Here is a 22,065-nt window from a genome sequence, read left to right as displayed (position 1 = left end):
TTACAACCAATAGGCTGTAACTTCCCTTTTGGAGTTGTGCTCTGGAATCACCTGTACGACCTGGCATTTTTGTGGCGTTCAGGGAGATTCAGTGAACTAGAGTCTCAAAGGTGCAGTGCGGGAATAGACTGAATCAAGGTGGTGGGGCCCAGATCTAAGAGTGAGGGACAAGCCCTTGCTTGGCCATTGCTGGAGTGAATTTGTGGCCTAATTAAGATGGTGAGGCCCAGGCCCAGAGTGAGGAATGAGCCGATGATTGGCCAACGTAAGCACAGGTCCATTTTGAAAAGGTCAGGGTGCAAGGTCCAAAAGTGAGAGACAGGCCAGTGTTCAGCTCGCCACTCTGCAAGGTTTACTTATCTCTGTGCTGAACTGAGGTTGTGGCCTGCAACTAACAGGCTCCTGGACCAGCTGCAGCCATGACCTGGCTTCATTGCTGTGGATTCACTTTCGTGAACTTTAGTACTGAGTGTTATCTGTTTTCTTTTAACTGTTTGCACAATCTGTTCTTTTTTCACACATTGGGTCTTATTTATGGATTTTTTTGTGTTTCTTTGTTTTTGCGGCTACCTGTAAGAAATATGCAAATAAATTACATATTTTGATCATAAATGTACTTTGAACTTTGACTTTCCAAATATTGTCATGCTTCTGACAAACCTGGTTATAATTTTGTACATTCAAACTATTCTGGAATTATTCAAATTCTAAAAAAGACAAATCATAGTTCAATTTTAAAATAACCCTACATTTCTATATATTGTTATTTCCCTCTGTAACATGATCATGCTGTGTTTCAGAGTTAGATGGGGGTGCTTAAAACCACAAAAGCAAAGACTGGAACCTCAAAGATTCTGTTTGCTATTTCCATTTCCTTCAAATACAAGGATGACTGACAATTTATATCCGGTTTGTACCAATTTACTTGACCACAGGCAGACTGAAATTTGGAGAACTACAGTAGTTTCATCAATCTTTAGCAAAGAAAGGGGAGAAGCTACTGAGAAGCCCTGATCTCAAGTGACCAAATCTACTTAACTTGATAGCTTGGGTGATGCCCCAAAAAAGTCCCACTGCAAACATATTTCACCATGACAAGAGGCAAGTGAAAACTGAGGAGTGTACAAACCCCAGTATAAAATATCAATTTTACCTTGGTTATTAAAGAGTTAATCAACCATGTGGAAAGACCATTTTGCAGCTGTAGTCCCTTTGAGAAAATAATGATAAACTGTAACTAAAACAAGCTGAGCCTTTTCCATGGGTCAGAAGGCAGAGAATGTTTACATTTGAGTATTTTATGGAAAGAATTTAGTTTTCTTAAATGGGACTCCAGTCAAACTATTTAATTGGAGTCTTTGGTTTAGGAATAAGCCATGTAGATGGTGAATTTCTGAAGAGGTTTTTCCCACACATTCCTCATAACCTGGCCATAGAAACCACAGGAAAATGGCAAAGAAGGCAGTTGTCTAGCATTTCTGCAACAGTTCCACGATCTATAGAAAACGCCACCAGAAGTCATACTGATAGCCATAAAACTTGTCTCTGCACAGTTCTAGGTTTGGATAAATTTTAGTTAGCAACCTGAGAGTGGGGGGCCATTGATACTCTGAAAGTTGTCAATAATAAGTTTTCAAACAGAATGATATAGCCCAGAAACAGACATCATAATTCCTTCAGAAATAACAAAAGTACCATTTTGTAAGCCTCACCTCCACACATGTTGAGTTATTGTTTTGTAATTTGCTTCCCTCAGTTCCCCTTACTTGTGATAGTGATCTTTTTTCTCCACCACACTAGTTAGTTAATAGCCTGTAATGTTAAGTCTTGTTTATAAATAGCTATAACTATGCTTGGTAACTTACTGTATATTTGATCCAATCCTATCCCTTTATATTACCTATTTAATTTACTTTTGCTCTAAATTCTCAGGCAAGGTAAATATGCACATTGGTTCAGCAACTGGAAACTGAACAAAAATATTGTGTAGATCTGATTGAATAAGAGTCGTTTGATGTCTGAACAGGAGTTGTATAGGATCTCCCCATACTGCCCTCAGAGAAGACTGCGAGGATTTCATTTGGTTGACGATGTGTTTTAAGCAGTCTTCAAGTGCGATGATATGCATAATCCAGCATTCAACAGAGCAAATCAAACCAGAACTGTTATTAAGCAATTAAATTAAGCTATTTAAAAATAAAACTGCTCTGACAGGTTAGGCATCTCTTGAAAGAGGCAGATATGTTAACCCTTCATTGTTGTTTCTTTTTGTTCATTCTTGGGGATATGAGAAGACTTAGTGGTTAGTGCCCTCCCTAATTGCCCTTGAGAAAGGTAGCAATGATCCACTTTCTTGAAATGCTATATTGCGTCTGTTGAAGATGCTGCTGTGGTGCAGTTGTCAGAGAGCTTCCCGGATTTAGACCCAGTGATGATGGAGGAGTTTCTTTGTAAACTAGCACTCTTTTCTAGTAATGATGATTTTGCTCAGTGATTTGATATGTTTTGCCCATAATTTGATTTACTCATTATTTGTTATTTTAAATATGATTATACTAAATCAAAGATTACCAAAAACTCATGAAGTTGAAACTTCTTTGCTTTGTAAAATAATTATCGTGGTTGGAAGCAATATATCCCAGGCTTCAGTAAAGATGAGGGGGAAATGTTCAGAGAGGAGAGGTGATAAATCAGATATGATTGTAAGGAATAGGTGATCTAGTCTCAACATGGAGCAATGTGTTTGTAGCCTGAGCTACAAGTGGTCACATGCATTGAGAGTGAAATGAATGCCGGGGCATCAGATCACATTATCTTGCACTGAGATGCACAGCGTAGGGATGCTGCAGTCTGTGTCAGCACCACCTGCGCTGTAATGATCACAAATAAAACTGAATGTGAGAAGTCTTTGCTTATATTAAACATGACCCTGTGGAGACCTTCTAATTCAAACATGGTTCATGAATTGTTATGTATTTTGATTGATGCTTTACTGTAACTGAGCAATGAAGATTGGTCAAGACCATTTTGTCTAATTTCTTTCAAAAAGGAAGTAATAAGTGCTGTGCAACTTGATGATGTCATCATGTGTGTCTGGAGATGGTACCTAGGCTAGGGAAAAATATACCGATAAATGTTTGGTCCAATTTCCTGATGGATAAGAAATGAACACAATTATTTGAAACACTGCACAAAATGATCTTTATGCCTATTTCTTCCTATGAGGTAGGGATGTATGGTTCCACTATGTATGCATTTGGGTTTGCAATTACAAACATGCTCTATACAATGGTAAATTTCATAAAACAGCATTAGTAAATGCATGTCATATCACTCCTATATTATGCTCAAACCTTTGCTAATTCTAATGAATGGAAGTCATTTGAAGTTCCATCATCTCTGAGGAAATCTTGACCGAAGATGTAGCAGTGGGGTTTGCGTCTTTTTTACTTCTTGGTGGGGATAGCAGCTGCATGTGTGTCATTACTTTGGAGTGAAATCTTTATCTCTGGGGCAATATTATATAGTTTTGTACTCACTTTAATTTTCTCAAATATTATTCAGACTGCAATAAATTTGAACAAGATCATCTAATTCAGTAGATCTCTTTATTTCACAGTCTTTAATTCACCAAAATAAAAACCTCAGCTTCCCACAATCCTCTAACTAAAGATTTTGTAATAAATCTGCAAAAGCAGCAAGGGCCTACTACTCCACTTCTGATTTTCACTATCCTTTGTTAATTCTTTCCTCCCTCTCTTCAGTTGTTTTGATCTCATATTTGTTCCTTTACTTTTATTATCCATTTTCTCTGCCCTGCCATCCAAGACATACATTTTGGGACAATAGAAAGCAACCTAAAAAACATACATGACATCTTCAGTGAGCCAGGGGCTTGTGGGTATGGTGTGGTCTGCTAAGAAACTCTAGACAATGTATTTTCATTGTAGTACAAGATGAGGAATAGAACTGGATAATTAAAACCTACATACATTAAGCATTGGCTTGAACTATGGAGCTTTTCTGGGTGTCTCCTGTTGATATCACATCTGCCATTACAATTGCTTTAGCTTCAAAGTATCATCTTATGGAAGTTGCATTTTGTTACACTGGGGACAAAAATGGCATAGGTCAGTTTTGATGGACCAGTAAAGCTGATGTTGAATTGACCCAGTGTCAGCTAATAAGAACAAGCCTAACAAGCATCTCAAGAGCAGCACCAATAAGTCAGCATATAGACCAGGGAAGCTAAAACATGCCAAAATAAGTAGTGAAGTCTTGATAAAATCAAGAGGAATCTCACCAAGTAAATAGTTTGATACAAATTCACAAAAATGTCAATTTGCAACAGGATAACTCCCAGGAATAGAAAAAGACTTGTCTGATACAACTTTTCACATTAATGCTTAGCTTCTGGACGTGGTCTTAGGGTAGCTTGCAACTTAGACTCCCAACTGCATTTAGCTTGAAGGAATTACAATTGAGTGGGCATGTTTAGACTCAGTAAATGCAGAGAGATGTGATTTATAAGGTTATGAATTCTGAAGACTTTTTGACCTATATTCAGATTGTAGAAATAACAGATGTTGTCCTTCACATCAGCGAAGAATGTAGCCAACCGGTGCGGAATGGTTCAGCCACCTATACACAACAGGGACTACTTTAAACACTGACCCAAGTATGACCCTAGATGGCTTGATTATATTTCACTGTAGAAATGTTGCAAATGCTTCTGCGGTAAAGGATTTCTGCAGCTGATAGCATCAGATTATGTTTTTGTTCCCACATCTCATATCCCCAACTTCGATCATATTGACTGCCTGGGCTTAATCATAGCAATTCCCAGTCTTGTTCACATTACAGCTGAGTTGCAGTTTTCATCAAATCTTGTGGATTCCCAGTGCTGGAGCAAACATAACAAAGCAAGCATTTACTAAACAATTACCACACTCTTTTTATAGATCTTTAAGGAAGAAATTGTTTAGGCATTTTAAAAAATTTGTTAATAATTATTTATTAGTAATAAGCCTGTTAAAGTTAATTTATGATGTTTTGAAGTTTTATGTTTAAAATAAAGCAGGGTTTGCATAAAACTGCAAGTATGCAGTAAATTGAAACTGTTCAATTTAGAAGCAAAGGTTTTCTAGATACATTGTGAGCAGCATAAGAAAAAGCATTTCATATGAAGCTGTTGGAAAAAATTGTATAAAATTATCAATTATACTGGAATATACCATTCATATTCATTTTTTTCACAAAAATGTATATTTTCATAGATTTTCTACCCAGTAATGAATTATTTGTTGTTTCATATTTTGGTACAATTAGACAACTTTCTTTTTTAATGTTTTCTTTTGAAAACATACTTATGGAATTTTGTAGACATCGTTAAATCCCTCTGTTTATTAAATACTGTTGTAGATGAATAAACAGTTTTATCACTTATGCTTGTACACCAATGAAGGCAATTTGAAAATATGTGTTGCTCTCCATTTATAAGTACTAAGGAGATGAACACACTGGTGTGAATCCTTACCACCAATTCTGAGTTGAAATTGAAAAATGTACGCATGAATGGAGACAGTCCATGGCAGCCCACGACTTGATTTTTTTTACATCGAATTGTCCCAACATTCTTGAATGCAGTTTTCAATTAACTGGCAATACGTGGTTTGCAAACTATTTAACTGGCATAAGGATCATGGCACGTTGTCTGTTTAGGTGATCAATTAAATTAGTTGAGGTGTTGGAACTTGTTAACAAGTTGCTGTAATAGGAAGAAATGTTGAATTGGATGCTCCAGTGATTGATGTTATAAACCCTTACTCCTACAACTTTAAATACTTGTTGCAAACTAGACAAATGTGCCGATGATTCCAGATCAAGATGAGCAGATGAAATCTGAGCAAACAGGTCAAGAGCTACAGAAAGATTAAAATCACGCATGGAACTTTGTAGAACAATAAAGGATGAAATTTAAGATAGAAATAAAATGAAAAAGCAGAATTATGCTAGTTCATAAAACCCATGCTGTGCTGAATTTGAAGCTCTCCTGAGTGGTGATAGTAAAGCATTCTACCCCAACAGATCCTGATTCTTCTGCAGCTGGAGGGAAATAAGGAATTGCCAGAATTTAGAAGGGGCTAGAAGAGGTGATATTTAATTAAAACAGACACAGAAAATTGGATTATATGGATGTAGCAAAATTCTGGTATTTTCATTTCACCTGGGTTTATAGTCATATTATGTAAAGGTCAAAGTTATATTTTTTCTGTTAGTTATGACTTCAGAACTAATTGGATAAAGAAATGTGTCAATTGAAAAGAGCTTGGGGAAATCCCTTCCTAGATAATGGACTGAAGATAATAAATTGCGCACTAGGATTATTGCAAGCTTAGTTTTACTTTACTCTCTGGCATGAGTACTGCCAGGATTGTTACCTCCCTCTTGCCTGTATTTTGTTGTCTTTTCCAATGCTAAAAAATGTTCAACACCACTAGATGTTTGATGTTAGAACAAGGGCATCAAAAACATGAGAACATGGAAGTTGTTATCAAACTTTTATGATGAATGTCAATTTTTACAATGTATGTCAATGATTTGGACTATGTTATTAAGGGATTTGTGGCTAAATTTGCCAATGATGCAAAGATCAGTGGAGGTGCCGTTAGTGTTGAGGAAAGAGAGAGCCTGCAGAGAGACTTAGATACTTTAAGGGAATGGGCATAGAGGTGGCAAATGAAATACAATATTGGAAAGTGTATGGTCATGCACTTTGGTGGAAGAAGCAGACAGGCAGACTATGGGGAGAGAATTCAAAATGCAGAGATGCAAAGAGACTTGGGAGTCCTTGTGCAGAATACCCTAAATGTTAACCTCCAGGTTGAGTCGGTTGTGAAGAAGGCCAATGCAATGTTGGCATTCATTTCTAGAGGTGTAGAGTATAAGAGCAGGGCTGTGATGTTGACGCTTTATAAGGCACTCATGAGACCACATTTGGAGTATTGTGTATAGTTTTGAGCTCCTTATTTTAGAAAAGGTATACTGACATTGGAGAGGGTTCAGAGAAGATTCACAAGAATGATTCCAGGAATGCAAGGGTTACCGTATGAGGAAAGTGTGGCAGCTCTTGGGCTGTATTCCCTGCCGTTCAGGAGAATGAGGGGGGATTTCATGGGAACATTCCAAATGTGAAAAGGCCTGAACAGATTAAATATGGCAAAGTTTCCCATGGTAGGGGATTCTAGGACCGAGGGCACAACTTCAGGATTGAAGGACATACATTTAGAACTGAGATGCAGAGAAATTACTTCAGTCAGAAGGTGGTAAATCTGTGGAATTTGTTGCCACAAGCTGCTGTGGAGGCCAAGTCATTGAGTGTATTTAAAGCAGAGATAAATAGGTTTTTGATTAGCCAGGGCATCAAAGCATATGGGGTGAAGGCAGGGGAGTGGGAATGACTGGAAGAATTGGATCAGCACATAAGTGAATGGTGGACCAGACTTGATGGGCTGAATGGCCTGCTTTGCTCCTATATCTTATGGTCTTATATCCTAACTTGGAAATATATTCAAAATGCTGGTGGAACACAACAGGCCAGGCAGCATCTTTGAGGAGAAGCACTGTCGACGTTTTGGGCCGAGACCCTTCGTCAGGACTAACTGACACCTTTCAGTTAGTCCTGACGAAGGGTTTCAGCCCAAGACATCAACAGTGCTTCTCCTCATAGATGCTGCCTTCCCTGCTGTGTTCCACCAGCATTTTGTGTGTGTTGTTTGAATTTCCAGCATCTGCAGATTTCCTCGTGTTTGCTTTTGGAAATATATTGTTGTTCCTTCAAAATTACTGTGTTGAAATCCTGGAACTCTTTCCTGAAAATTATTGTGGGCATACCTGCACCTCAAGGACTGCAGTAGTTCAAGAAGGCAGCTCATGACCACCTTCTCAAGGGCAAGTAAGGTTAGGCAATTAATTGTTGTTTCAGCTACAAAGTTCACACCTCTTGAATAAAAGAAGTGTAATCAAAGTACCTGCATGTCCATTATCTGGCAACTCAGGAATCTTCTGTTTGGGAAGGATAGCAATCTAGCAGTGCTTAGAGATATAATGTCAGATCTGTCACTAGATCACTCAGCATCTCCTAAGGGCAACATTTAGGAAGGAAGAAGGTAATTATGGTAATTGCAGTGAACAGATCTAAACCTAAGAATATCAGATGCCCCAAGTGACAAATAGAAAAAGCATAACAAATTAATAAAAACTAGAAAAGCATATCTAATAAAGAAAGCTTGATAAAGTTTAGGGTGAAAAGGATGAGAGGGGTATGGAGGGATATGGTCTAGGTGCAGGTCAATGGGACTAGGCAGAAAAATGGTCCGGCACAGCCAAGAAGAGCCAAAAAACCTGTTTCTGTGCTGTAATGTTCCATGGTTCTATGAAAGGAGTGTTGTCAACCTATTAGCCCAGTTTTCATGCTTAGATACTGATAGTTTCCCAACAATTTCTATTTCATTGCAAAAATATACAAATTTACAAGTTAAAAGTAATACGTGTCACCATCAATTGCAGAAAGAATTCCTATTTGGATTAGATTAATATAAATGTACAGGTCTGCTTTATTATAGGGCTGGTTATGCTAATTTACAGGACACATTTGAATTCTGCTTTGGATTTCTTTTGAAAGATCTTAGATCAAATTAATTCTATCCTCCTTTAAATGTAAGCATTGGATTTGTTCATTTGCCATTCTCAATCCCATCTACTGAACTCATTCAAAAGTTGGGTTGTTATTTTGATCATTGTAGTTCTGTAACTGATCACGTGATTATCTTACAAACTATTGGTCCTCCTGCTGAGGAGATCAGAGTCTGGCCTTCAGTTAGCAAATAGAAGGAAATTGGTATTGTAAGAAAATAGGGAAAAATCATTGCTCGCCATTTGCCCACAGACCAAACAATCAGTGCACAGTCACATATATCTGACTGACCTGTGACATTTTATAACCTTTGAGCTTTTCTCAGTAGGAGAGAAATACAGGTCCTCTTCTGGATATGACAGAATTACGTTCAAGTGAACTATTCGACTATTCGTAATCCAGACAAATCGGAAATATGGCCACGCATCATGTCTTAAGGCAGTAACTGATGCTTGCAACTCTGGCAAATTTATCTTGCCAGTCTCCCAAACACTGATTTGTATGCATTGGCTATACACAAGTCACACAGAATGCTGGAGGAACTCAATGGGTTGGGCAGCATCTATGGAGGGTCCATTTCCCTCCATAGATTCTGCCTGATGCATTGAGTTATTGTGCCATTTTGTGCGTCACTCCAGGTTTCCATCATCTGCAGTCTTCCTTGTGTCTGTACATAAGTTAGGAATTTGTAACTTGGGGAGAGCCTGTGTGTTGTTTCTAAACACTTGCTTAAGTATTTTCCAAGAAAGAAAATTTTCATTATACACTTAAAACATTAGGTTAGCTGTTCTTGCTTGCTGCCTTTATAAATATTTACAGGAATATTGTTGAAACAGTGCCAGAAACTGGAGAAACTGATCCTTACTCTAGGGGCTGTTCAAAGGCATCACTTTGTAACTGGTACCACAGGATATTATACCATAACTGTGCCAGTCTATGCAACTCCAGCACAACATTCTATCAATAATTAAAAGAGATCTGTTACTCTGGATTCTTCTAATAGTGGTGTTACTAGCAGTAGAAAGGTTTATGTATAATAGTTTTAATCTTCTCTCCCTCTCTGAATCAACTACAATGCTAGCAAGGCCTAAGATTATTGTGATAAGAGTTAAATTCTGTCTCTGTATCAGGAAAATAACAGGTTTCTATTTCCATTGAGTTCAGTTAGAAAAAACATTGATACCAAAGGTCAAAATGTGAATGTGTTGGCAGAGTTGTACCCACTTGATATTTTTGAAAGAAATTGATTGAAATGAATATGCAAATTTACCAAATAATCCAAAATGAATCATTGCTGTTTTCCTTTGACCTCTGTGGCTTAGATCTGAGTTGATGTTACTCGCTCACTCTGTCAGAATGAAATTCAATAACACTTGGTTGCCCATCGATCTGTGAAGTATGAGAAATTATGTCATTTGGCCAACAAATATTGATCGCCCCTGCAACTCAGAGTTTAGAATTAACAATTTGGATACTACTCACCAAATGTTCAAGTTATTTGCAACTTCCAGTATAATCTTTTAATCTTCAGTTCTGTAAGAGAAATACACTGCTTAATTAAAAGTGCTGCAATAATAATTCAGTAAGAATATATGGATGATTGGTTATGGCTGACTAAAATATCATTTGCTGTACTAACAACTAAAAAAAATGAAAGAGCACCAATGAAAATTGGTAACTGCAGCAGAAATTTATCATTTGAACACTTAATGTTTGCATATAACAATCTACTACGCTTTAATCAGATTACTTCCTCTGCAAAGGTAGCAGGTGATAAAGCATGAACATCATTTAAGTATTCATCTGCTGGCATTGACTTTCATAATTTTGAACAATAGCTGAAAAGCCTTCAACACAGGCTGCTCCTAAAAATGCTTCATTGATGTTCCTTATTTATCTTAGTCAAGAAACAAGTTAGTGACCTGTTTCAAAATATTATCAGCTGATGAGTTGTTCAGCAAAATCAAAAGCTGGTCCTGGATTCTGTAGTCATGCAGACCACTGAAAAGACTGATGGAATGTCAGAGCAAGACCAAAATATGTGAAGAAGGCAGTTAAAGTTATCCTTACTGTGCTGGAAGAGTGAAATTTGTGATATTTGTGTGGGTCCAGTCTTTGAGTTTATCATCTTGAGTTGTTATTTTGCATTTTACTAACATTATTGCCTTGGCCTCCCACCATTCCACTTGCCATCAGTTCTTGTATTCAGATTTTCTTTAAGTTTTCTATTGTGTTTTGGTCATGAAAGCAAGCCTGGTCCTAAAATAGAAGTGGCATTCTGTCATCTTCCTTAATTTGGAATAAACCAATCCGGTATTTGCAAATGGAAAACATTCAAAAAATATTATGGAAGTCTAGAAGTATGGGTCAAGTTGGAAATTTGACAGCACGGAGAGCATACTCTTGCTATTTTTGGACTTCTGGCTATTTTTAAGGTTACGTGTATATTTTACTTTTTGTTCAGTTCATTTGTGGTAATATTACTTTACATGGTGTGTTGTGAGTTATATGTTGTGCATCCTGGTCCAGGGGAATGTTGTTTTGTTTCACTATATACATATATATGGTTGAATGACAATAATCTTGAACTTGAAATGTATGAGATGTGGTGTCCTGCAGAAAGCTAGCACCCATTGCCTATCCAACACTTCTTTTGAACCTCAGATGGCCAGGGAGTTCCAGAATACCATCCCAAAGAAGATGAGATTATATATTTCCAATACAGAAGAGGTTACAGCTCAGCTGCTACCTGCATTTGTGATGATCTTCCCGGGAGTTCTCGATTGGAACAGTTTGCGGAATTGGAATTGTGAGGGTGGTAGAGAATGACAAGGTTACCACACCATTTGGAGTTTGTAGTAGGAGTCCCAAGGGGATATTTGGGGAAGTTAGTATACTTCAATAAGAGTAAGCCTTTAAAAAGTGTTTTGGTAGTCTCATGCAGGGATAGATTGATGGTAAATTTTGCAGAGGGATTTGCTAGGAAAATGCTGCTTTCCTCTTCCTCACCATGAATTTTGTTAAATGAGAATGTATCAGCTAAATTCTTTTGACTGAGATTAAAAGAGTTGTATTTATCTTCTTTGGAAGCAGAAGCTTTCTTGTCCATCTAGATTAGATAAGTAGCCAGAATCTGAATCTTGTCCAGAGTCAGGATATTGATGAATGTCTCAATAATGTGAAGTAGTTGGGATACATAAGTCTGTTTTATTTCTTGCCATGTTATTTATATCCGTGTCTCAGGTGTTTCTATAGAAATCCTGCGAGCCAAGGTAATAGACCTTTTCATAACTTCGCAAGGTAGTTCTTTATCAGATTATTTCAAAATAATTGTGGTGTGAATTAACATGTTCTATTCAGTTTCAGGAGGGAGGTTCATGCTTGAGCAATCAGGTTATAGTTTTCAACTATACAAGCCTATAAGGGAGACAAGCATAACATGATAACAATATATTTGTATTATCGGAAGGCCTTTCGTAATTTAGATTGCTGCCAAACCATCAGGATATATTGAGTCAAAGGAGCCGAGGGCACCAAAGTAAAAGCAAACTGTGTGTAAAGCAGGAGATAAAATTGTGGTTGAAGATGCAGGTAGTTCCCAATTCTCTTTGATCTCTGTGCCTTACATTGGACTTGATGAAGAGATATTATTGTTCACCATTTTCATTAATAATTTGTACTTGGAAATTAAACTTTTACAGTTCGTATCAACACAGGATAAAGTAAGGAAGATAAACATGGGGAGAAATTGAGAAAGACAACACTGAGTGTCACAATAAGTAATAGGCATGCAAAAATTATGTCAGTAGTATATTCATTTGTATATGTACATGAATGTGGGCCAGTGTACACTAAGTAGGCTAAAAGACAGTAAAGTTATTACACAGCTTCAGAATTCATTTCTAGAGGAATAAAAATGAATGTCAGAAAAGGTATTTTGAACTTCTGCAGAATCTTGGTTAATCCACACATAGTAATACAGAATGCGTATCGATTCTTAATGGATTTCCAGGGTTGTTAACTATATGAGAGGATGCAGCTCTCTAACAACACTGAAACTCTTCTCCATATGGTAGAAAGCTGAGGAAGGACATAAAAGAGATCTAAAGATTAAGAGTTTTCACAGAATAGATGTTCATCTGAAATTAGAAGTTGTGTATATAAGATAGGCTAATAAGGAAGCCAGGAGAAACCCCTTTGAAAGAGATTTTAAAGATTAGCTTTATTTGTCACATGTAGTGAAACATGCCATTTGTTTCAAATTAAATCAGTGAGAATTGTGCAGGGCAAACCACAAGTGTTGCATTAATTCCGATGCCAACATGGCAAGTGCACAATTCCATAAGGCACAAGAGCAGAATTAGGCTATTCAGCACATCAGGCCTGCTCTACCATTCCATCATGGCAGATTTATTATCCCTCTTAACCCTATTCTCCTGCCTTCTCCCTGTAACCTTTGACATTCTGACTAATCAAGGACCTATCAACCTCCCCTTTAAATATACACAATGATTTGGCCTCCACAACTGTCTGTAGCAATGAATTCCACCGATTCACTAGCCTCTACTAAAAAAAATCCTCTTCATCTCCGTTCTCCCTCTATTCTCAGGCTGTGCCCTCTAGTCCTAGACCCCCCCCCCCAATATAGGAAACATCCAGACCCCATCCAATCTATCTTGGTCTGTCAACATTCAACAGGTTTCAATGAGATCCCCACCCCCATTCTTTTAAACTCCAGTGAGTACAGGCCCAGAGCCATCAGACGTCCTTATACATTTACCCCTTCATTTCTGAAATCATTCTTGTGAATCTCCTCTGGACCCTTTCCGATGTCAGCACATCTTTTCTTTGATAAGAGGCCAAAAACCGCGTACAATACTCCATGTGTAATCTGACCAATGCCTTATAAAACCTCAGCATTAGAGCTTGCTTTTGTATTCTAGTCCTCTCAAAATGAATGCCAGCAATACTACTGACTCGACCTGTAGTTTAACCTTTAATAAATCCTGCATAAGGACTCTCAAGTTGCCTTGCGCCTCTGATTTTTGAATTTTCTCCCCACTTAGAAAATAGTCTACACTTTTATTTCTTTGCCAACGTGCATGACCATGCACTTCCCTACACTATCTTCCACCTGCCGCTTCTTTGTCCATTCTTCTAATCTGTCCAAATATTACTTCAGATTTCCTGCTTCCTCAATACTACCTGGCCCTCCATCTATCTCTTGAGCCAAAACCTTAAAGTCCCCTTCCTACATTATCCCAATCTGCAGACTCTCTGCTTCCTCAACATGACCTGCCCGCCACCTATCTTTGTATCATCCACAGACCTGACCACTAAGTCGTCAATTCCATCATCCAGAGCAACACACACAAAATGTTGGAGGAACTCAGCACATCTGAGTACACAAACATGAGGAAATCTGCAGATGCTGGAGATTCAAGCAACCCACACAAAATGCTGGTGGAACACAGCAGGCCAGGCAGCATCTATAGGAAGAAGTACATCTGACTTTAGCTTCTCCCTCTCAAACTGCGGAGTGAATTCTATCATATAATGATCACTGCTTCCTTAGGGTTCACTATCACTAACCTGACGTATTGGAACATGGGTGAAAACCAGAGCATTGGAGGAAACCCACACAGTCACAGGGAGAACATACAAACCCCTTACAGGTAGTGATGGGAATTGACCCCCAGTCTGTGACAATTGTAAAGTGATGTACTAACTCCTACATGCTGCTCCTTACAATAACGAGTGTTCATGTGACAGTCCCTGCCAGGCAAAGTGAATCAAAAGATATAGATGCACTTTGTGAGAAAACTAAATAAATCCAAGTAGAAGGTCTAAATCATTACACTGATGTGGTTAGATGAAGTGGGGTACATGGAATAAAACCGCCAGTATAGACCTCGTGAACTAAATGTCATAAGCAATTGTCTTTGAAATGTCAGTGACAATATTAATTTCTGTCATACATATGATAACTGGTTGCCTCAAATAGGTCACCACTGTTGTGGCGTGGATGAAATCACCAGGGAGAGAGAGAGTTACTGGTAGATACAAAGCAGCTTCTTTATTCGACAACTTAAGGTTCAGTAGACATCACACGGACAGAGTCGCTTTCGGTGGAAAGGTCTGCCAGCCCAATGTGGGCTCGATATTTATTCGCTAAACCCAAAGGACAATTCATATTTACAATATAGATAATGCTTTCTTTTGAAGCTACATACAAACTTCACACCTTCTGACTTCATCCATTCCTTCTGACGCCAACATATCTGGGGCTGGTATTCACATCCTTTAGGAAGCAAGTTAAATCCACAATACATTTATTTGGTATCTTACGTGCGAACATAGAGGACAATACATTTTTACAAAATATAGATAATGCTGTCTTTGAAACTACCTGGAAAATTCACACTTCCGTCCGCAACATCTGGGCTAATATTCTGGTATTCACAGCTTTTAAGAACAGTGTTGTTACAAATGAACTGAGTTCACTGCTTTTAGGAAATGCATTGTTATGAACTCAATCCACAGTACTTTGTCAGAGAACAGAAGACTGGTTGCCAAAGTCATTTAAGTGTAAATGAATCATCTACCCAAAAACTCACGCTAACAACCACATCACAAACAAATATTTAGAAGAGGTACCAAGCTTTCAGTTAGGTGCATACTTCCAACCAAGCATACATTACTAACAACACACACAAAATGCTGGTGGAACACACACGCTGCCTGGACTGCTGCATTCCACCAGCATTTTGTGTGTGTTGTTTGAATTTCCAGCATCTGCAGATTTCCTCGTGTTAATACATTACTGAACTGGGATTGTGATGGACACACACATCTATTCAGGTTTCCTAATCAAGCTCTTTGACTAATTGTGTTGTGTCATTTACCATGGATGTTCATTACAGGGAGCAGTGAATATGTGGAACATTTCTTTTACAAACTGCTGCCAATTGTAGATGAAAAAAAAAGCCACTAAGAATTCAGCTGGGTGAATGACAGGTTGAGGACAAGTTGATTTGTCTGTTTAGTTAGAAGACTTAGTAGAGGGAAAAAGAAATCACTGCTGTACAGTAATAAGGTCTGGAGAGAAAATGCTGACACAGCTTCAATTTGATTTCAGCCGACAAAACCATTGCAGGAATTCATCATTCAAGTTTGCAGCTCAGCTCATTCTGGAAGGCTGGAGTATTAATGATATTACTTTTTGTTTGAGGTATTAGGCCGCTTTCCACCTAAATGAAAATTGTCCTCCTCCCCCGCTATAAATATAAGCAGCATTCCTGATGAATGTGCACAAAACTGCTAAGACTTAATTGAAGATTCCCACACAATATCAGCTTTCCTTCGAATGTGCACCGAATATTATTGTAAATAAAATTATTCCTGGAGACAGTAATTCCATCAAATAATTTGCCATTAAATAAAATGTTTTTATTCAGCGATTTGATATTCTGATAAATTATATTTTTTTGTTTATGATGAACATCCCTGCCATCTGAGTCTTTCAGCAGATGTGCTGGTTGGGATTTTGCAGGTCATTTGTTTAAACATTCAAAAGGCACTCTTTGTCTAGTTATCTCTTTTAACCTTCTGTTGGAGACTTGGGACTTGGTTGCCATCCACTGAAATGCTTAATGGTGCTCATTATTGATTGGTTAGTCCTCAGTATGTTACTAAGTTCCGAAGTTAACTTTGTTTATGAAAACTATGATACTGTAGCGGTGTGCTACACGCAGCGCTAAAGTAAGGACACGGAGTCAGTAAACTGCAATTAAAGATGATTTTATTCGAACTTCACAGCCTTGCTTTAAAGCCTCCCTCATCCCGCCCTCCCCGGGTGCGGATGCTGTAAGGGACATGTACTCACAAACCCCCACAGGCTTTTTCCCTTTGTTGCGGACCTGGCCTTTGTGCCGGCGCGCTGGCTATTTGTGAGCCGATTCAAGTGCGCTAGGAAGTGGGTCGCCACAATACTTCATGTTTATCTCATTTTAAATCCTGGCTTAGTCCCTCTATCTCTCATACCATGCTGATCTATGTTTCTATCTAAAAGTGGGACCTCCCTGTGACTGTGTGTGCTTCCTCCAATGCTCTGGTTTTCTCCCACATTCCAATACATACTGTTAGGGTTAGTGAACCTTAAGGAGGCAGAGATCATAATATGATAGAATTCACCCTGAAGTTTGAGAGGGAGAAGCTAAAGTCAGATGTACCAGTATTAAAGTGGAGTAAAGGGAATTACTGAGGCGTGAGAGAGGAGCTGGCCAAAGTTGAATGGAAGGAGACACTGGCAGGGATTACGGCAGTACAGCAATGTCTGGATCTTTTGGGAGCAATCTGGAAGGCCCAAGATAGATACATCCCAACAATGAAGAAGCATTCTAAAGGGAGGATGGCACAAAGGTGGCTGATAAGGGAATTCAAAGACAGAAAAAAAGCTAAAGAGAGGGCATATAATATCGCAAGATCTAGTGGGAAGTTAGAGGATTGGAAAGCTTTTATAAACTAACAGAAGGCAACTAAAGGAGAGAAATGTTGAAATATGAAGGGCAAGCTGAGCAATAAAGTGGAGTAAAGGGAATTACTGAGGCATGAGAGAGGAGCTGGCCAAAGTTGAATGGAAGGAGACACTAGTAAGGATGATGGCAGAGCTCTAAATGAAAACTGATGTGACTACAAAGCTTCCTTGTAGTCCTGTATTTACTGGGAGGCACAACCAGACTGTCCAAACCCTTAACACATAGGGATTCAAGTCAACAAAGCAGAAATGATCAAATATCAAAATATTGCAACAGAGAAATAAAAAGAGTACAGCGTAGTTCTGTGCCATTGTGATGTATCCTCAGTAGTGGTCACTAACCTCAGTAGGATGCTAACCATACAACTTCTCTGCTAACAGTGTGTCGGTTCAATACTGCTTTGAGTTTGAGAAACAGCTGCAAAAAAATAAAGTGACACAAATTTAAAGATGAAAGCCAAACCTGCATATGACTTGTACTATGAATGGTGGACAGTAGGGAGTATAATAAAACAGATGCACATTGGAGTACAAGAGCATAGTTCATTGAAAGCAGTGTCACAAGTAGACAGGGTGGTGAAAAAGATGTTTAACACGCTGGACTTCATCAGACAGAACACTGAGTAAACAAATTAAGAAGTCATGTTGCAGTTGTATAAGTCATTAGTGGGACTGCACTTGGACGACTGTGTACAGCTTTGGTCACCCTGTTATAGGAAAAAATGTGGTTACACTGGAAACAATACAGAAACAATTTATAAGGATATTGTCAGGACTGGAGGGCCTGAACTATAGGGTGAGGTTGGCCAGGCTCAGTCCATTGGAATATGGGAGAATGAGGGATGACCTCTAGAAATATTTAAAATTATGAGAGGCATGGACAGGGTGGATGGTAACAGTCTTTTCCCAAGGTGGGGAAGACCAAACTTAGGGAGCTTAGGTTTAGGTTGAGAGGGCAAAGATTTGCAAGGGACCTGAGGAAGCTTTTCATGCTGAGAGTGATGAGGAGATGGAACAATCTGTCAGAAGAAGTGGCTGAGGCAGGTACAATCACGTCATTTAAGAAGTACATAGGTAAGTATATGGAGGGACAGGACTTGGAAGGATATGGGCCAAACGCATGAACGAAATAGGTTGGAACTGTGGTTGGAATGCACTGATTGGGTCTGAGGCCTTACATCTGTGCGGTATTGCTCAGTGACTGTAAGTTGGGTATGGCTCTGTTTATTTATTAGATACGTGAACAATTACGATAGTGAAGAATGTAATATGAGCAAATGGTTGGAGAATTGAGAGTTGGTGTTTATCACATTCCACAATTTGTTCAGCAATTTGACCTCAGGAAATCAGGGAAATCAGTAAATTGTGGAGAAATTAAGTTAGGAGGCTTCCTTTAGACCTTAACAAGCTCCTGCCATTTACCAGTTTTAATTTTAAGAGACTGAATGTTAAACAAATGAAGTTATTGTAGATGTTGAATGTTCATTTGGGAAAAATAACATCTGGTCATACTTATTCACTGAGATTGATGTCTGTTTTGTACTCTATTTATGATATTCCTCATCCCCCCAGCATGAAAATCCCTGAACGTCAGCAATAAATATAACTTCCAATGCAAGGGTCAACAAGTACAGTGACAGAGTAAATTTTCATAAAATTGCCAGTTCGGAGGGAAAGCAATTGTAGCTTTCATACTTATAATTTCATATATTTTATTACAGCTAAATGGAGTAGGAACTTTCCATTGCTTACTCATTCAGATCCATTAATGATGCAAAAAGATATCCCACCATCACTCACAGTGATATTGATGAGGTTGGTTTGTCTGTCAGTGTTCTACTGCAGGACTCCTTCAAATATTCCTTAGTATTTTCACTGGGGAGTTCACCCTTGTACCCTGTCTCCAGGCTAGTCCTGGCATGATGACAGGTTATTCTGCACACAAATATGCGCAGGTCTGTCACTATCAGGGTATAGAAAATATTGTCTGACCTTCTAAATATTTTCCATTCTATTTTAGATTTTCAGCAGCAATAGTATTTTGTTTCTGTCTTCTGTGTATAAGATGATGAGAGGCATTGATCATCTGGAGAGCCAGAGGTTCTTTTCCCAGGGCTGAAATGGCTAACACAAGGGGGCATAGTGTTATGGCGCTTGGAAGTAGGTACAAAGGGGATGTCAGAGGTAAATTCTTCACACAGAGAGTGTGGGTGCGTAGAATGCACTGCTAGCAAAGGTGGTAGTGGTGGATACAATCGAGTCTTGTAAGAGACTCTTAGATAGTTACATGGAGCTTAGAAAAATAGAGGGCTATGTGCTAGGGAAATTCTAGGCAGTTTCTAGAGTAAGTTACTTGGTCGGCACAACATTGTGGGCCAAAGGGCCTGTAATGTGCTGTAGATTCTATAAATTGTTTGAAAAGGAATGTCAGTAAAGCTGGAGCCTGGTGACCTGACACAAAACTAATGGAACCAGAGAGCATGGGTTGGGTCAGGTTTCAAAAGAATTTGAAGAGCCTCAGTTTAAGTTCAATCAGGCCGGGCCAGCTCTTTAGAAATAATGCTCCAAGACTCGGTATTTTAATTGGTGCCTCGTGGTCTAGTTCCCAAGCCTACCCGGATCCAACAGTATGTATTGGATTCAAATCCAGGTCAGGTATCAAAAAAACTAAAAGTCCCTTGAGTTGCCGGATTTGGGTTGCCAGATTCAAGTTGGTATTTAATTTTCTGCCCCAGAAGACCACTAAGCAAAGCACTGGGTAGTTTTATTACCCATAAATTTACATCTCCAGGATTGGAATAAACTACCCATTGGAGATCTTTACTGAGAATGAAGGGAAAAACTTACATCATATCTATACGGGTTGAACCATTTCCCTGAGGTAAGTCAGTTTTAAACTGCTTTCTTGAAATATCAGTGAGTTAAGTTATTTATCATTGTTTTTATTTATAAATAAATCCCACTTTTGCTGGATATACAGAAAACAATGTTATACTGGCACTAGTTTTTTCCGCAAGGAATTATTTTCTTCAATTTTATTTTGTTGAGATTGTGAGGTAGTCAGTGCATTTCCTGGCTGCGGTTTCAAGCTGTTTAACCAGCTGAATAGCTGTATTTTTTCCCTTTCTGTTGCTCAACATTCAGCCCACTTGCAGCACATTTCCAACATGGTTTGCAATACTCTTGTGATAATTTGTCTCTGTGCAGATGTTGAACTAACACAGGCTTGAGCATTTATATAGTGTCCTTTCTATGCATGTTGCCCACCATTCAGATTTTGTTTCCTGTTATGACAGCCTGAACCAAGAGTTTTCCAATTACTGTCCAGAAATACATTTTCTGAAGTAAAGAGCTGAAAATGTCTGCCTTAATTACTTAAGTTTGCAGACCAGATTGCTGCCAAAGAATTTTTTTTTACTGTTTTTCCTGATCATTCCGTAATCTATTGTATCCCTGTAAAAAATATTTTTAATTGCTTGTGCCACTACAAACATTACGTTTAACTTTACTGCCATCCAATATGTCTTTAATTGAATCTTCATTTTATCACATTCCTTCCTGTTCTTTTCTAGGACCTCAGGACCATGACATATATACTTAAACCTAGTCTTGTAGTTCCCATGACCATTAATAGTTCTCTAGCGCAGTCATTCTCGATGTGGGCTATGCTGTATTTCATAAGGGCTGCAAGTAATTATCAAGAAATTGGGGGCCACAGGATTTTCTGAATGGAGCATGATTCATTTACCAAGATGTAATTTTAATTTATGTAATTTTATCAGAGTGCATATAAAACTATCCAAGCCATCCCCTTGAGCAGCTCATCAGTATCAAGGTGTATTGATTAAGTGTCAGATGATGTGGAAAAACAACTAGTTGCGCAACTGCAAGTTAAGAAGTTTTTTCACTGCAGATCGATAAAAGCACATTACGTGATAATGAAGCCCTTCTGATGACATATATTAGGTTTTTGAATGATGATCAGGCTAGTGAGGAAATGCTTTTTGTCCAAAAGCTTAAGACAGATACCAAAGGTGAAACTATTTTTAAAGAAGTCAGAGCTACTTCTTGGGAAACAATAATCCACTAAGAAATATAATGGCTTGTGCAACTGATGGAGCTGCTTTGATGTTAGGAAGGTGCAGAAAATTCATTTCTCATTTTAAGAATGCTATGTCAGATGTTTTTTCACATACACTATGTCATCCACTGCCAGCATTTATTTGCAAAATAATTGGGAGGACGTTTGCACGATGCTCTTGCTGCTGTAATATTGGCTGTCAATTTCATCAAATTGATTGCACTTTCAGATCATGTTTTTCAACAACTTTCGGAGGAAAACAAAGAAGATCTTGAATGCCTACTAATGCATACAGAGGTCTGGTGATTATCAAAATGAAATTGTCTTCATTGCTTTGTTGCACTTTGGGATGGTATTGTAGCATTTCTAAGTGATAAGCAGTTTGGAGAACAAATTGTCACTGCTAAGTCTGACATGTTTTACTGGTCAGATATATTTGAGAAACTGAATTTATTAAACAGTTACAATGAGAAAAAACTGCATTCTCATATCATGCAATGAGGCTCTTATAGCTTTTCTTGGAAATCTCAAACTTCTCAGCAGCAAAATTGGATATCACAAGTTTATACAATTTCCTTCACTGGAAATAAAATTGCTGGAGATGATCTGATTGCATACCTTGATCATTTGAAACAACTGCACACTGATATGGAATTTTAGTCAGAATCGTGCTGGAGATGCATATTCCTGATTGGGTGGTGGATCCATTTGGGGTGAATGTGAATAATGTTGAGCTGCAGAGTGATACAACAG

The 22,065-nt window shown here is 38.3% G+C and overlaps 1 protein-coding gene and 1 long non-coding RNA gene across 11 annotated transcripts in view; one reads left to right on the top strand and one right to left on the bottom strand.

Moving 5' to 3' along the window:
• Positions 1-22,065, top strand: part of LOC132401933 (nuclear factor 1 A-type) — a 544,334-nt gene that overhangs the window by 387,288 nt on the left and 134,981 nt on the right. The window lies entirely within an intron of this gene.
• Positions 1-22,065, bottom strand: part of LOC132401934 (uncharacterized) — a 44,091-nt gene that overhangs the window by 14,495 nt on the left and 7,531 nt on the right. The window contains exons 2-3 of the long non-coding RNA XR_009514754.1: positions 10,178-10,228; positions 9,966-10,084 (exon numbers count right to left, since the gene is read on the bottom strand). This is a non-coding gene — a long non-coding RNA (uncharacterized LOC132401934). The remainder of the gene's footprint in view (positions 1-9,965; positions 10,085-10,177; positions 10,229-22,065) is intronic.

The sequence above is a fragment of the Hypanus sabinus genome, chromosome 11, assembly GCF_030144855.1.
Source record: "Hypanus sabinus isolate sHypSab1 chromosome 11, sHypSab1.hap1, whole genome shotgun sequence".
Classification (NCBI taxonomy): domain Eukaryota; kingdom Metazoa; phylum Chordata; class Chondrichthyes; order Myliobatiformes; family Dasyatidae; genus Hypanus; species Hypanus sabinus.
Note: the sequence above shows the minus strand (reverse complement) of the source record. Positions and strands in the feature narration are given on the sequence as shown.